Below are 12,323 nucleotides of genomic sequence, written 5' to 3' on the forward strand. Positions count from 1 at the left end.
GATAATCTGATGGTGAAAGGCAAGCGCAGGAACCCAAGCAAAAGAAACCAAGACTACATGGCACCATCGGAGCCCAATTCTCCCATCAAAACAAACATGGAATATCCAAACACACCAGAAAAGCAAGATCTAGTTTCAAAATCATATTTGATCATGATGCTGGAGGACTTCAAGAAAGACGTGAAGAACTCCCTTAGAGAACAAGTAGAAGCCTACAGAGAGGAATCGCAAAAATCACTGAAAGAATTCCAGGAAATCATAAATCAACAAGTAGAAGCCCATAGAGAGGAGTCACAAAAATCCCTGGAAGAATTCCAGGAAAACACAATCAAACAGCTGAAGGAATTAAAAATGGAAATAGAAGCAATCAAGAAAGAACACATGGAAACAACCCTGGATATAGAAAACCAAAAGGAGAGACAAGGAGCTGTAGGTACGAGCTTCACCAACACAATACAAGAGATGGAAGAGAGAATCTCAGGAGCAGAAGATTCCATAGAAATCATTGACTCAACTGTCAAAGATAATGTAAAGCGGAAGAAGCTACTGGTCCAAAACATACAGGAAATCCAGGACACAATGAGAAGATCAAACCTAAGGATAATAGGTATAGAATAGAATGAAGACTCCCAGCTAAAAGGACCAGTAAATATCTTCAACAAAATCATAGAAGAAAACTTCCCTAACCTAAAAAAAGAGATACCCATAGGGATACAAGAAGCCTACAGAACTCCAAATAGACTGGACCAGAAAAGATACACCTCCCGTCACAAAATAGTCAAAACACCAAACGCACAAAATAAAGAAAGAATATTAAAAGCAGTAAGGGAAAAAGGTCAAGTAACATATAAAGGCAGACCTATCAGAATCACACCAGACTTTTCTCCAGAAACTATGAAGGCCAGAAGATCCTGGACTGATATCATACAGACCATAAGAGAACACAAATGCCAGCCCAGATTACTGTATCCTGCAAAACTCTCAATTAACATAGATGGAGAAACCAAGATATTCCATGACAAAACCAAATTTACACAATATCTTTCTACAAATCCAGCACTACAAAGGATAATAAATGGTAAAGCCAAACATAAGGAGGCAAGCTGTACCCTAGAAGAAGCAAGAAACTAATCGTCTTGGCAACAAAACAATGAGAAGAAAAGCACACAAACATAACCTCACATCCAAATATGAATATAACAGGAAGCAATAATCACTCTTCCTTAATATCTCTCAATATCAATGGCCTCAACTCCCCAATAAAGACATAGATTAACAAACTGGATACGCAACGAGGACCCTGCATTCTGCTGCCTACAGTAAACGCACCTCAGAGACAAAGACATACACTACCTCAGAGTGAAAGGCTGGAAAACAACTTTCCAAGCAAATGGTCAGAAGAAGCAAGGTGGAGTAGCCATTCTAATATCAAATAAAATCAATTTTCAACTAAAGTCATCAAAAAAGATAAGGAAGGACACTTCATATTCATCAAAGGAAAAATCCACCAAGATGAACTCTCAATCCTAAATATCTATGCCCCAAATACAAGGGCACCTACATACGTAAAAGAAACCTTACAAAAGCTCAAAACACACATTGCACCTCACACAATAATAGTAGGAGATTTCAACACCCCACTCTCATCAATGGACAGATCATGGAAACAGAAGTTAAACAGAGACGTAGACAGACTAAGAGAAGTCATGAGCCAAATGGACTTAACAGATATTTATAGAACATTCTATCCTAAATCAAAAGGATATACCTTCTTCTCAGCTCCTCATGGTACTTTCTCCAAAATTGACCATATAATTGGTCAAAAAACGGGCCTCAACAGGTACAGAAAGATAGAAATAATCCCATGTGTGCTATCGGACCACCACGGCCTAAAACTGGTCTTCAATAAAAATAAGGGAAGAATGCCCACATATACGTGGAAATTGAACAATGCTCTACTCAATGATAACCTGGTCAAGGAAGAAATAAAGAAAGAATTTAAAAACTTTTTAGAATTTAATGAAAATGAAGGTACAACATACCCAAACTTATGGGACACAATGAAAGCTGTGCTAAGAGGAAAACCCATAGCGCTGAGTAACTGCAGAAAGAAACAGGAAAGAGCATATGTCAGCAGCTTGACAGCACACCTAAAAGCTCTAGAACAAAAAGAAGCAAATACACCCAGGAGGAGTAGAAGGCAGGAAATAATCAAACTCAGAGCTGAAATCAACCAAGTAGAAACAAAAAGGACCATAGAAAGAATCAACAGAACCAAAAGTTGGTTCTTTGAGAAAATCAACAAGATAGATAAACACTTAGCCAGACTAATGAGAGGACACAGAGAGTGTGTCCAAATTAACAAAATCAGAAATGAAAAGGGAGACATAACTACAGATTTAGAGGAAATTGAAAAAATCATCAGATCTTACTATAAAAGCCTATATTCAACAAAACTTGAAAATCTGCAGGTAATGGACAATTTCCTAGACAGATACCAGGTACCGAAGTTAAATCAGGAACAGATAAACCAGTTAAACAACCCCATAACTCCTAAGGAAATAGAAGCAGTCATTAAATGTCTCCCAACCAAAAAGAGCCCAGGTCCAGACGGGTTTACTGCAGAATTCTATTAAACCTTCATAGAAGACCTCATACCAATACTATCCAAAGTATTCCACAAAATTGAAACAGATGGATCACTACCGAATTCCTTCTATGAAGCCACAATAACTCTTATACCTAAACGACACAAAGGCCCAACAAAGAAAGAGAACTTCAGACCAATTTCCCTTATGAATATCGACATAAAAATACTCAATAAAATACTGGCCAGCCGAATCCAAGAGCACATCAAAACAATCATCCACCATGATCAAGTAGGCTTCATCCCAGGCATGCAGGGATGGTTTAATATACGGAAAACCATCAACATGATCCATTATATAAACAAACTGAAAGAACAAAACCACATGATCATTTCATTAGATGCTGAGAAAGCATTTGACAAAATTCAACACCCCTTCATGATAAAAGACCTGGAAAGAATAGGAATTCAAGGCCCATACCTAAACATAGTAAAAGCCATATACAGCAAACCAGTTGCTAACATTAAACTAAATGGAGAGAAACTTGAAGCAATCCCTCTAAAATCAGGGACTAGACAAGGCTGCCCACTCTGTCCCTACTTATTCAATATAGTTCTTGAAGTTCTAGCCAGAGCAATCAGACAACAAAAGAGGTCAAGGGGATACAGATCGGAAAAGAAGAAGTCAAAATATCACTATTTGCAGATGATATGATAGTATATTTAAGTGTTCCCAAAAGTTCCACCAGAGAACTACTAAAGGTGATAAACAACTTCAGCAAAGTGGCTGGGTATAAAATTAACTCAAATAAATCAGTAGCCTTCCTCTACACAAAAGAGAAACTAGCCGAGAAAGAAATTAGGGAAACGACACCCTTCATAATAGACCCAAATACTATAAAGTACCTCGGTGTGACTTTAACCAAGCAAGTAAAAGATGTGTACAATAAAAACTTCAAGACAGTGAAGAAAGAAATTGAAGAAGACCTCAGAAGATGGAAAGATCTCCCATGCTCATGGATTGGCAGGATTAATATAGTAAAAATGGCCATTTTACCAAAAGCGATCTACAGATTCAATTCAATCCCCATCAAAATACCAATCCAGTTCTTTAAGAGTTAGACAGAACAATTTGCAAATTCATCTGGAATAACAAAAAAACCCAGGATAGCTAAAACTATCCTCAACAATAAAAGGACTTCAGGGGGAATCACTATCCCTGAACTCAAGCAGTATTACAGAGCAATAGTGATAAAAACTGCATGGTATTGGTACAGAGACTGACAGATAGACCAATGGAATAGAATTGAAGACCCAGAAATGAACCCACACAGCTATGGTCACTTGATTTTTGACAAAGGAGCCAAAACCATCAAATGGAAAAAAAATAGCATTTTCAGCAAATGGTACTGGTTCAACTGGAGGTCAACATTTAGAAGAATGCAGATTGATCCATGCTTATCACCCTGTACAAAGCTTAAGTCCAAGTGGATCAAGGACCTCCACGTCAAACCAGACACACTCAAACTAATAGAAGAAAAACTAGGGAAGCATCTGGAACAAATGGGCACTGGAAAAAATTTCCTGAACAAAACACCAATGGCTTATGCTCTAAGATCAAGAATCGACAAATGGGATCTCATAAAACTGCAAAGCTTCTGTAAGGCAAAGGACACTGTGGTTAGGACAAAACGGCAACCAACAGATTGGGGAAAGATCTTTACCAATCCTACAACAGATAGAGGCCTTATATCGAAAATATACAAAGAACTCAAGAAGTTAGACCGCAGGGAAACAAATAACCCTAATAAAAAATGGGGTTCAGAGCTAAACAAAGAATTCACAGCTGAGGAATGCCGAATGGCTGAGAAACACCTAAAGAAATGTTCAACATCTTTAGTCATAAGGGACATGCAAATCAAAATAACCCTGAGATTTCACCTCACACCAGTGAGAATGGCTAAGATCAAAAACTCAGGTGACAGCAGATGCTGGCGAGGATGCGGAGAAAGAGGAACACTCCTCCATTGTTAGTGGGGTTGCAGACTGCTACAACCATTCTGGAAATCAGTCTGGAGGTTCCTCAGAAAATTGGACATTAAACTGCCTGATGATCCAGCTATACCTCTCTTGGGCATATACCCAAAAGATGCCCCAACATATAAAAAAGACACATGCTCCACTATGTTCATCGCAGCCTTATTTGTAATAGCCAGAAGCTGGAAAGAACCCAGATGCCCTTCAACAGAGGAATGGATACAGAAAATGTGGTACATCTACACAATGGAATATTACTCAGCTATCAAAAACAACGACTTTATGAAATTCATAGGCAAATGGTTGGAACTGGAAAATATCATCCTGAGTGAGGTAACCCAATCACAGAAAGACATACATGGTATGCACTCATTGATAAGTGGCTATTAGCCCAAATGCTTGAATTAGCCTAGATGCCTAGAACAAATGAAACTCAAGACGGATGATCAAAATGTGAATGCTTCACTCCTTCTTTAAAAGGGGAACAAGAATACCCTTGGCAGGGAAGAGAGAGGCAAAGATTAAAACAGAGACTGAAGGAACACCCATTCAGAGCCTGCCCCACATGTGGCGCATACATATACAGCCACCCATATAGACAAGATGGATGAAACAAAGAAGTGCAGGCCGACAGGAGCCGGATGTAGATCTCTCCTGAGAGACACAACCAGAATACAGCAAATACAGAGGCGAATGCCAGCAGCAAACTACTGAACTGAGAATAGGACCCCCGTTGAAGGAATCAGAGAAAGAACTGGAAAAGCTTGAAGGCCTCGAGACCCCATATGTACAACAATGCCAAGCAACCAGAGCTTCCAGGGACTAAGCCACTACCTAAAGTCTATACATGGACTGACCCTGGACTCTGACCTCATAGGTAGCAATGAATATCCTAGTAAGAGCACCAGTGGAAGGGGAAGCCCTGGGTCCTGCTAAGACTGAACCCCCAGTGAACTAGACTGTTGGGGGGAGGGCGGCAAGGGGGGGAGGATGGGGAGGGGAACACCCATAAGGAAGGGGAGGGGGAGGGGGATGTTTGCCCGGAAACCGGGAAAGGGAATAACACTCGAAATGTATATAAGAAATACTCAAGTTAATAAAAAAAATACTTAGGTTAATTAAAAAAAAGTAATAAAAAAAAGAAAAAAAAGAAGAAGCCGCTGTGCCTGCAGTTAAGGCCCTAAGGAAATAAACCATTTATCAAATTAAAAAAAAACAACAAAAATGAAATAATGGTAATATTGGCTGCCTGAAAAGATCAACTTTTACACATAGAGGGTAGGAATAAAATTAGTATAAGCATTACAGCAAAGAAATGTGGATTCCTCAGACAACTGAAGAAAGAATTTACATGAGATCTCTGCTGGGCATGGAAGCAAGTGAAACATTATTATATAAGGAATTATAGCACATCCATGTTTATACCAGCACTTCTCATAATCACCGTAGTGTCAAGTCAGATTCTTAGTGATAGATGAAAGGACATATAAATTATGGTGTGTGTGAGTGTGTGTGTGTGTGTGTGTGTGTGTGTGTGTGTGTAGAATAGTCTCTATCCATAATTGTTGAATTTATATTAACATGAAACTGAAATTTAGGTTTACTGAAATACATCAGTTTTAGAAAATCATATTCTATGTGTTCCTACTCACTGGTTATAGATAATGATATATCACACTGGGGGGGATGGAAGAAAGATTTAATAGAAGCCAACAAGGTGTGGAGAGGACAAATGACATGGTGGTAATAGGTAAAAATCATAGTTGGGAATGGTAGTTTTGGTTTCAGAAGTCATATTCAAATAAATGCAGCCTGTAAGAACTAATTATACATTTAAAATATGTGCACAAGTCTGATGGGTTTTGGTATTTGAATAGATGAAAATGTTAATTTCCTAATTTAATCATTCCTATCATATTAATATATTTCATTAGATACTTTATCCAAAAATATGGATAGATATTAAATGACAGCTTTAAAAGTAAAATAAGACAAAACACAAAGTAAGAATGAGTCAGAATGAGTCAGGGCAGACTGACATCATTCTTGTTTGGTCAAATATTCACAAAAGGTAACTTACGTCCATCTGGATTTAACAAGGTATTTGTCACACAGGCAACAGAAACAGAGCTTGGTCAATTGTACAGGGAATTAAATCCATAAAGACCTAAGCAAGATCAATCATCCTAATTAGTGAATTAATTAAAGCTTAGAGGACAGTTGACTGCTGCTTTGGAAACCTGTAACCATCGTTCTTTTTCTTTTAAGCATGATAGCTATTAACATTTAAGCACCAGTTATATGCTGAGTATTAATAATGTCAAGCTCATGAAACGGATTTTATCTATAAGATTAATCAGTGAGATTAATATTATTTTCTTTTAGAACTGCAAAACTGATAATCATTCTCAAGATCACCAAGCTATGGAATGTATGTTTAAAATCTTAAATTAAATGAAACTGGAGAAAGAATAAGTATGGTGAATTACAGTGGCAAGCTATAAAAATATAAATTTATTAGTTTGATAGGTCAAATATAAAATTTATAATTTTTGTTTCCAAAGATCCCTTTCCCAGAAGGAATACAGTTTTTTTGACATCCATATAACCAGAAAAGGGGGCTTAAAAATTAGAGAAAGTTAGATAAAAATCTGTGGATTTGGGTAGTGAAAAAGATTACAAATCACCTTGGAATTTGTCTTAGAAATCTAGCATCTTTGTAAGAGTATATGAAAAATAAACTTAACATGTACAGTATAGATAGGTACTTGAGAGGTCAAATGTTATAAAACAGAAAAACTACTTAGAATAGTTCATAGTGTTCCATAAATAAGTTCATTATTATCTCAGGTGAAAGTTTATTTCATTAACAGTTCATCTTTGCAACAGGATATTTCTAAAGCATAGACGCTATTATATTGGCTTTTAATCATTTTTTCCTCGATTACTGTGTTCCTTGTTGCTTAACAAGGTACTAAAGTTGTAGAAGCAGAATAGTGTTAATGAAATACAAGCCACAAAGTAAATATTACAAATACTTGTGTCTTCTATAAACATCCAATAGAAGCAAGAGAAATTAATCCAAATTAGTATTTTTAAAATAGGTCAGAAGTATAGAGGAAGATGTACGTCCAACACTCAACAGTGTGGAATTGAAGGAGTCAAAGCAGCACACAGAATTGTGACTCTAAAAAACTTATATGCTAATACAACACAAAGGAAATTTTAATATATTATTTAATTAGACTGATCTTTATGTTTCATTCTCTTATTTGTGTTTTCATAATTTAATTTTATATAAGAAATAAGTTTAGTATAATCTTTTCATGTTTTTTCATTTGATTTTTAAGCCACAAAATCAATAGAAAGAAGACATATGTTTCAAGTCCACTTCATTCAAAATACTTCCTATCCTTTACAAACTCTTGCTCTGCAGAAGGAATCCTAAATTTATGTTCTGTCCTAGCACATATAAAGGATGACATTACTTTGTTAGTACATTTGTTCAGCTAGAAGAGGAAGATATTAAGAAATTGAAAGACACTGTTCCCAGACCTTTAGCTGCCCAACCCTTGTATTGCTGCCCCAAAGCTGAGCAGAACATGTTGTCAGAATATCTGTGAACACTTAGGACTGCTTTCAAGACAGATGTTCAGGTTGATAAACTCTACTCTAAGCTCCAAGATAAAATAGATATGTTCATTTGCGCAGGTTTGTGATTTCCCCCATTTAATAGTTGTCCTTCTAGTAACTGAGATACAGACATGGATAGAACAGTGACTTTTCTTCTGAAAACAACAACAACAAAAAACAAAAACAAACTGTTGAAAAGGATAAATAACCTGGTCAGGTCCACAAAATTGGAAGTAAAACCGATGCTATATAAAATTCAAATTATAGTCCTCGAAAAGAAAACAATTAAGAGTATCTATTCCACAGTGACCATCATGTTTCTGATGGCTTTATATTTATCAATTTGTAGTGTGGGTGGTTTTGGCATGTACAGTGTGTGCTCCAAAATGAAGTCATTTCTACACTGACCTTTGCTTACTTTTTCTCACAGACTTTAGTATCAACCAATATCTTTGACTGTAGGTGAAACCTAATCATAAAAAAAATTGATAACGGAGTACATAGATCATCACCATCAATTGGCAGCTGAAAAAAATGTTGCTAGTATATCACCAATGTGAGATAATATAGCCAGGAAGCATGTTTAATTTACCTAAGAAAATTAACTGTTAATGTCCATAACTGCTAATTAGGTAGAACCTTCAGTTTTCATGAAAGCAAATCTCTGAGTTGAGTGTCTTTACTTAGAAATAAATTAATGACTTTAAATTATTATGTGCCTAAAAATAATAAACACATTAGTTTTTTTTCAATAATTTGGGCATTTTCCTAATTCTTGTAAAGAAACATGGCAAATAATAAATTATTAAGACTTTAAGAAAGGATTTCACATGCGGTTACATCTGAATTGTCAAAGAGTTATGTGCCTACATCTAAAACTTAATTATGAATCCTACATACTGAAGAGGCATATGGCTTCCAACACATTCCCCAAAGGTAGCACAACCCACCATTCTGACTCTCGCATTTGCCACCTGAGGAAATGCCTTGTGTACCTCCAACAGGCATCTGGGAAGCAATAGCAAGAACCTCCTAACTTAAGGATGCTTAATTCCTGTGCCCAGACTGCACCTAAGTCTAACAGACCCAGAAACATCACTGATAATCCTTTCACACATTAACTTATTAGAAATAGCACCACAAACAGACACAAATCAACATAAACATTTCTCTTCCAAAAATTATTAGTATAATAATATCACATAAAATAACTTATATGACACACTAAACAGTGAATTCAAAATAATATTCAAATTTTTTTCAAGGAACTCACAAAGGATATGAATAAATACTGGAATGACAAACGCAAAAACAGTTCAATAAAATAAAAATATCAAGAGATAAAACAGACTATAATAAAGAAAATATCTAAAGAAAACACAGACAAGAATGAATCTGAAATTAGAGAAAATATTAAAAATAAGCTCAGTCGATATACCACTCGGTCAAAGGAAACAATACATCTAAAAAGAAAAAAAGGAAAATCAAGCAAAATCATGACTTGGACGTGGAATAGCTATAAGACACAATATAAAGTACAATTAATGAGTTGGAAGTACAGAAGGAAAAAAAAACAAAGGCACAAAAATATTTTCAACAAAATCATGAAGAAGAGTTTCCAAAATCTAAGGAAAGAAATACCTATCAAGGTACAAGACACACATAGAACACCAAGTAGGGAGGACTAGAAAAGAAACACTCCCCATCATATAAGAGTCCAAATAACTTAATATACAAAACAGAATAAGGATTTTGAAAGCTGTATGGCAAAAAGGCCAAGTCTTAAAGGTGGGTCCATCAGAGTAAAAGCTGATTTTCGATAAAAATTTTAAAAGTCACAAGAGTTTAGACTGATAGGCTGCAAGTTGTAAAGACTGCATATGTCAGCCTATACTAATATACCCAGAAAGACTATTCATCATAATCAAAAAAAGAAAATAGACTTTCCTCAATAAAACATAGGTTGAAGAAAGTTATGATCACAAATCTAACTGTTCAAAGAATACTAGTAGGAATTCATAATGATGAAAGAGAGGAATATATAAATAATATGACAGTAAAAAATGAGTGTCAGTACTTAAACATAGGAGAAATAAGAAAACAAGTGTTAAAATTAACAAAATGATGGAAATCCATACATATAATTCAATAATTATGTCATTTTGTCTCAATTCTACAATCAATCAGGAGGCTGATTAAAAATAGGATCATTATGCTACTTCCAAGAAATATATCTCCCCACAAAAGATAGAAACGCTTTCAGAGTGAAAGGATGTACAAGTAAATGAAACCAGGAAACAAGCATGGATTGACATTCTAATTATATCTGAGAACTTAAAATCAAATATATTAGGAAATACAAATAACCTCTCTTCAAACTGATTAAGGAAGTGATCCGTGAAGAAGACATTACAATTTTAAATATAGATGCACAATGTTTAGGAGCACCTGATTTCATATAATAAATACTACTTGGCATAAAGCAACAAATGAACCCCAACACACTAATAACAGGTTAGTTCAACATACCCATTCAGCACTATACTATTGGGGGGAAACTTAATGAAGTTACTTGATTAATTTGCATACCTATGAGCCCTGTGAGCTATAATAATAATTGGACTGGCAAGATGCATTCACTGGAGATGTAGTGGCATGAACATTATTGCAATCATCCACAACATTCTTATTGGATTTGGGGATCAATCCATTAGAGGAAACTCGTGTTTTGTAATGAATCAAAAGCCTCTGAATGTGTTGATAACAAACCTAAGAAATAAACCAGTACGATTACTCTGCTATGTGACCATAATAGTATATTGCTTCCTAAGCATTTTCATTATACATATAGATTTGTGAAACTCTTCAATCTCATCAAAGAAACTGCTTTTGCAGTAGATAAGTTCTAATAACGGAACTCACAACTGGTAAACAAGCACAAAGAATAGTAGGTTAATAATGTTCTGTTATAAAAGCATACACATATTATATCTTTTCATTCAAGCTTGAGGGAACATTGGAGTATGATAAGTAACATTAGGGAGACAGAGGTAGTGCACAATTACAGATTCAAGTGCTATTGCATACATGAACTTTTGTGGCTTGTCAAAGTAACTCTTGTTCACCTTATGTAACTATCATCACAGAGGTTTGCCTCTAAATAAGCTCTTCCTTTCTAGTTCTTTCTAAACTTTGGCAGGCTGGTTAAACTCAGCTTTCTGGCTCAAAAACTCCTCTCCAAGCTCATTTATTTGAACTGACTTCTCTCTGCTTCTCACTAAATTGCTATGTTTGGCCTCAAACTAAGTCTCTCATTTTCTTGTAATCATCTGACTCCTTCTCATTCTCTCGCTCCAGTTGCCTCTGCTGACCGGCACTGAACTATGGCACTGAACTACATGAACTCATGAAGGAAGTCAACACTAGCGCACTGCACTCACTGCACTGTCATCCAACTGACTCTTGGATAGAATTTGACTGAGCAGAACTGACTGACTCTACCCCCTGAGGACTGCTCTGAAATACACTTCCTTACTGGGGCTGTTCTCTTGAGAGTTGGGCTAATCCTATCTCTGACTCATTCTGTGAAATTTTTCTTTGATTCATCACTCTGTCTGCTCTTCAATAAGATACCACTAACCAACATTGCTTCTTGCTTCTACAATCTAACTTTACCTGCATTTTTAAGTATTTGTATTCCAGTCAAAGCAGCCATGTTGTACAAGCCTACAATAGCGGGGGAGCTATTGGCAATTGATGCATGCCTGGCTATGGACTGTAAATTTTTGGCAGATATATAGGCATGCACATAGATGAAACACTGAGTTTATCCAGTATTTTTGAAAACTCATATATATTTTGAAGGAAATGGCACTGGAGGAGAGATGGTGATAAATTAGAGAATAGGGAATAAGGTTTGAAAATTTTTACAATTTTTGAACAACATTAAAATTAAACTAAACATAAATTTAAAACTAAATTTTAAACTAAATTTCTCTTATTGTTGAAAAGGAAAAGATGTTCTTATTCTTACTCTCTTTTTCCCCCATCAGGTATGTATATGATG

Source organism: Rattus norvegicus, chromosome 3, assembly GCF_021556685.1.
Source record: "Rattus norvegicus strain SHRSP/BbbUtx chromosome 3, alternate assembly SHRSP_T2T, whole genome shotgun sequence".
Lineage (NCBI taxonomy): Eukaryota > Metazoa > Chordata > Mammalia > Rodentia > Muridae > Rattus > Rattus norvegicus.